Source organism: Lontra canadensis, unplaced genomic scaffold, assembly GCF_010015895.1.
Source record: "Lontra canadensis isolate GAN:19392208 unplaced genomic scaffold, GSC_riverotter_1.0 scaffold83, whole genome shotgun sequence".
NCBI lineage: Eukaryota > Metazoa > Chordata > Mammalia > Carnivora > Mustelidae > Lontra > Lontra canadensis.
This window is the reverse complement of record NW_022631077.1, coordinates 8,752,388-8,757,696: the sequence shown is the minus strand read 5'-3', so window position 1 is coordinate 8,757,696 and position 5,309 is coordinate 8,752,388. Positions and strand designations below refer to the sequence as shown.

At 39.7% G+C, this 5,309-nt stretch overlaps 1 long non-coding RNA gene across 1 annotated transcript; it reads left to right on the top strand.

Annotated features, from left to right (window-relative positions):
* Positions 1–666: 666 nt before the first annotated feature.
* On the top strand, positions 667–3,512 carry LOC116882326. The gene is made up of 3 exons (XR_004385626.1): positions 667–904; positions 1,386–1,562; positions 3,427–3,512. It is a non-coding gene; the product is annotated as an uncharacterized LOC116882326 (long non-coding RNA).
* Positions 3,513–5,309: the final 1,797 nt, after the last annotated feature.

Sequence of the window (5,309 nt, the reverse complement as noted above, 5' to 3'; positions counted from 1 at the left end):
AGTTTTTATTGTTAGGAGCTGGGCCTGGGGGAAGGTTCTGGAGTCCTTGTGTGGTTTGCATCTCCCACAGGTACCAAAGAAGGGGTTTTGTTATCAGTTTGTTCATTTGTGGACAAAAGGGGAAGAGGGAGATGGGAGAGGCTTAAAAGCTGTCAGCCGTCAAAGATCAAACCTGGAGTCAGATTTCTCATAATAGGCACCAGTCCACTTCCCCAGCTGAAACAAAGTTTTTCTTTCCCTTGAATTCTGAAGCAAATCACTTTTGGGAGAATACCATAGCCTTAGGGGATATGGTTCAAGACCCTCAGTGGATGCCTGAAACTGTAGAAAGTACCAAACTCTACATATTGTACTCTTTTTTTCTGTACATTCATACCTGTGATAAAATTTAATTTATAAATCAAGCAGAGTAAGAGATTAACAGCAGTAACTAATAATAAAACAGAACAATGATAACAATATACTGTAATAAAAGTTATTTGAATGTGATCTCTCTCAAAATATTTTACCACGTTGTACTCACTTTCTTCCTGTGATGATGTGAGAAGATAAAATGCCTATGGGATGAGATGAATTGAGTGAAAGCTATAGGCATTGTGACGTAGCATGAGGCTGTTGTGACTTTCTGGTATGTCAGAAGGACGATCTTCTTCTGGACGGTGGCTGACTGCTAGAGACTGAAACTGTGGAAAGCAAAACCATGGACAAGGAGGATCTACTGCATTGGCAGAGCAGCCACATAGGACAGTGGACCATGTCCTTTACCTTGATACGATTTTAATCATAGATACAGGAATGGGTTTCCCTTATTGTAAAACTGCAACGCAGGGGAAGCAAGTCTGTGAAGGACTTAGATATAGCTTACAGATGTTGAAGGATAAAGTGAAGGGAAGTGAGCTGCTGGGTAACCTGGTTTTTTGTTTGCTTGTTTATACAACTTTTAACAGCAGGACTTTTAATAGGAACTGGGTAGTAGATAACTTAAAAGTGACTCACTGACAATGCTTGGAGTATTTTGTTGTTGAGTGAGGGTAAATTCTTACATTATTAATCACAAAGCATTAGTGAGTTTATAATAACATGTTGTGAAGATTGACTAGAACCACTTGGTCTTCTTTAAAACAAATTATTGCAAATTAACTCTTTCTTTCTTTCTTTCTTTCTTTCTTTCTTTCTTTCTTTCTTTCTTTCTTTCTTTCTTTCTCATAGGTGGTAGTGGGTAAAGACATGGAACTTAGAAATTCTAGCTTGGGAATAAATTTGTAGATGTCGGATATCTGCATTTGACACTTAAAAAAACTTTTACACCTCCCGTTGTATAATGATGACAATCCAGATTTGGACTGTTTTACTTCAACTATTCCTAAAACAATTCTTCTGTTCAGTTTTCTTTGGTCTTTTATCAATGTTTTGGACAGGAACCTTCTTTGGAAACAAACCTACTACGGTCCAGGTCCAGCTGGCGCACAACGTACTGTCTGTTCAGGAGAAAATGATGTGTAAATCAGGGAAGAATAAAGAATGGAAGTATTTGGGGGAAAACATTAGACATCTTTGAAAAGGTGGGTACATTTTTTTCCAAATTGTTCAATTAAACCTGAAGAATCAGAGTGGTATTTGCATTGTGAAAAGTGTAAACAAAATCACAAATGTGAAAGCGACCAATCCCATTGCCAAGGATTCCATTATTCCAAACTTGGTTAATGACATGGCATTTAAAGGGGCCTGTATGGAAGCCTTACTGGTCTCCTTGTGTCATAGTCCCTGTAGCTCTAACAAAATACCACAGGTTGGGGGCTTTCTACTGTTTCAGTAGAAATTTACTGCTTACAGTTCTGGAGGCTGGAGAGTCTGAGATCAAGGTTCTGGCAGATTCTGGTTCATAGATAACCCCTTCTAGTAGTGTTCTTATGTGGTAGACAGGGCAAAGGAACTCTCTGGAGGCTCTTGTATAAGACACTAATCCCATTCATGAGGGCTCCTTCTTGGTGACCTAATTATATCTCAAAGGCCCCACCATTACATTGGGCATTAGGATTCAATGTATAAATTTTGGGGAAAATCAAATATTCAGTCTACAGTTTCTTGATTCAAAAATTTGCTTTTTTCAAAAAAACCTGTAATGATGCAATAGGAAACCAACCAGAGAGCCCAGAAAGGATAGGGTGAACATAATAGTTCTCTTTCAAAATGAGAGGGGAGATCAGTCTGGTGGTGGGATTTTTCCCAATTTTATTGCAATAACAGCAGCTTTGCATCTCCCTCTGCATCCAGCTGTATATCTGCTGCAGCATATTAAGAGTGCATTAAAGTGGTTTCCTTCCAGAAGCCTGATTTCTTTATGGCAGAGACAATGCTATGTTGTTTCACCCTTACCACCAGCTCTTTAGCACAATTTTGTCCCATTCCTGGAAGAATTACGCCATCTCCTTAAACATACTCTCTTCTTTTGAGATGAATAGGGTACTATAAATGCATGTCTTTTTGTGAGCTTCACTGCCTTTACAATGCTGAGATTCAGGAGAGCTCAGGCCCTGAAAAGATGGAAGTTATCCTCAACTTCAATTTAATGATATTCATACTTTTTGAACACCTACCACATGTTAGACACCATGATAAACGTTATAAAACATGCAGAGAAGAGCAAGGCATGAATCCTGCCCTTGAGGGGTTGACAACCCAGTTGAAATAATGTGAATGTGTGATAAAGTTAATAGCACAGCCTGAAACAGCAAGTTATAGGTGTACAAAGGACATGGCAAATAAGGGGAATGTTGAGAATGCTCCAGGCTAGCTTGAATAGAAGTGGGTGAGAATGGTGGGTCTGTAAAGGTATTAGTAATAGTGGTGGAAGGGAATGTGGGAAAATAGGCAAGCCATCTAAGACCACTTAAAGCTCATCAGACTCTCCCAAGGTCAGAAGAGGGATGCTGGAAGAATTTTAAGAGGGATGCTGGAAGAATTCTCCTTTTAAGGAGAAAGGCATATGACCTAAAGCCACTGGACAATATATTAAATTTGGAATTCTGTGAAAGGCCTTTATTAGAGTCTGTAATAATTGCAATAGAGAAACAAAAGTATGATAACTTTGGCATCCATTCATAATTACAAAATAATGAGGTAGATGATTTTGTAGCATTAACAATAGAGTACCAACTATACTTGGGATCAACAGACCTCAACATGGGTATGGGAGAAAGAAAGACAAGAAGTGAAATGGAACAGGAAAGTCCTCATGTATGCTATGTGCCCAGAGAGATATCTGGAAAGTTCTAAGACAAGGCCAAGCACTATTTGCCTATTCATTGTGAGCCTATGTACAGATGAATCATCCATGAAAACTATCACCTGAACCTAATGGTTCTCTAAGTACTGTCATAATGGGAAAGCTGTAAGGGTCCATCAAATCTGTCTTACTCTCCACAGATCCACCATTCTGGGCCAGCAAAGAGAAGCCAAAGGTTAAGTTAAGGATGCAGTTACTATACAGCTACTTTGAGCTTCTCCTAATAAATATTCAGGGTATATCTGGGTCTATTGTGGGTTGACTGTGTCCTTCAAAAAGATACTTTGAAGTCCTAACCCTGGTACCTGGGACAGTGATCTTATTTGGAAATAGGGTCTTTGCAGCTGTAATCAAGTTAAGATGAGGTCATACTAGATTAGGATGGGATTTAGGACTCCAATGACTGGTCTCCAACAGAGAGAGTTGGAGCCTCCCAGAAACACACAGGAAAGAAGGTCATGTGATTGCAGAGGCAGGGATTGCAATCAGGCTCTTGCAAGCTAAGGAATGCCAACAATTGCCTACAACTACCAGAACCTGGCAGAGGCAAGGAAAGATTCTTCTCCCCAGAGGCAGCCTGGCCCTGCTGACACCTTGATTTTGAACTTCTAACTCCCAGAACTGTGAGAGAATAATTTTCTGTTGGTTTTAGCCAGTTGGGTTGTGGTAATTTGTTATGGCAGCTCTAGGCAATGAATATGGAGGTGTCACAGAGTATAGCATAGAAGCCAGTTGACGCCCACATCCTTGGTGCTACATCTTTTTCTATCCATGATCACTTGGGCAGAACTCTATACCCTGCCAGTTTCTATAAGAAGTCCCATCACATTTAACATGTAGTTTTTTTGGTATGCTTTCATGAGCTTTTGAGAGGTCATTAGAAGGGGGTCACATTATGTGCCATAACCATATTCTGTCATCTTGACCCTCTCCTTGTTTTTTCCTCTTCTCATTCTCCTACCCCTTTCATTTCAGAAAGAAAAAAAAAAAAAGCAAGTTCTTTCTATTTTACACATAGCAGTTAATGGAATGCCTTAAGTGCATGAGTCTGTTCTTGCTTATCAAAATGTTTCTTTCTAATAAATACAGACTCATTTCATGAGGGATTCTGGTGAATGACACTTCTCTATGTCATTAAGACTGTGCCCCTTTCTGCAAGGGAGATAAAATGGGCTCAGAGAGGGTGAAGTGACTTGCTGGCCATTGGTTCACTCATGTGTTGGGGATCCTCTGTCTTTGCTGACAGACCATTGGAGTGATCCATTCCTCCTCCATTTTCTTTCATCCTGAAGAGCTTCTGACTCCAGCTCAGGCCTCCTCTACTGGCGCTTTCCTGACATCTCCAGCCACCTTTTACCTCCCTAGATTTCCAGGGATCTCATTGTAGCATTTGACCACACACTGTCATGACGCAGAGCAACTTCATGTATTGCAATGGTATTTTCCTACTCTGGATTCTAGGTAATGTATCTAGGGAACATGGCTTTTAAGTGGGAAGGGATCTAAGTAGGGGATGAAGAAACTGGGTCTAAAACCAATTGCTGTGTGACTATAGGATAATCTTTTATCCTCTCTGTTTCTTGGATTCTTCATCTCTATGCAGGTGCTTTAATCATTAAAAAGTATTATTTTGCTATGCCTCACCTAGTCCATTACTTAATGGACACGGTTGAGTTGACCTGATTATATGTAATTAATTTTTTAAAATGAGTAGAGCTATGGAGCATTGACGTGTGGTTTCTACACATGTGTGCATGCATGGGATTTTTAAAAAGTCATGGTTTAAATGGTGAAGTCCCAAGTCCTGGTTGGCTTCTTTGTCTTTGTCTCTATGCTATGAATAAGCTAAGAGATAAAAGAGAAAAAACTTTTATTGAAGAAAGTTTTTGATAGAAAACATGGCTGAAATGAAGGCTCAGAAATAGGTGATGGAATAAAGCTCTGTCATTATCTCAGATCATGAGCATAAAGACGAGAGACTATAGGAGGCAAAATCACGTTCTGTCTGGACAACAAACCCTTG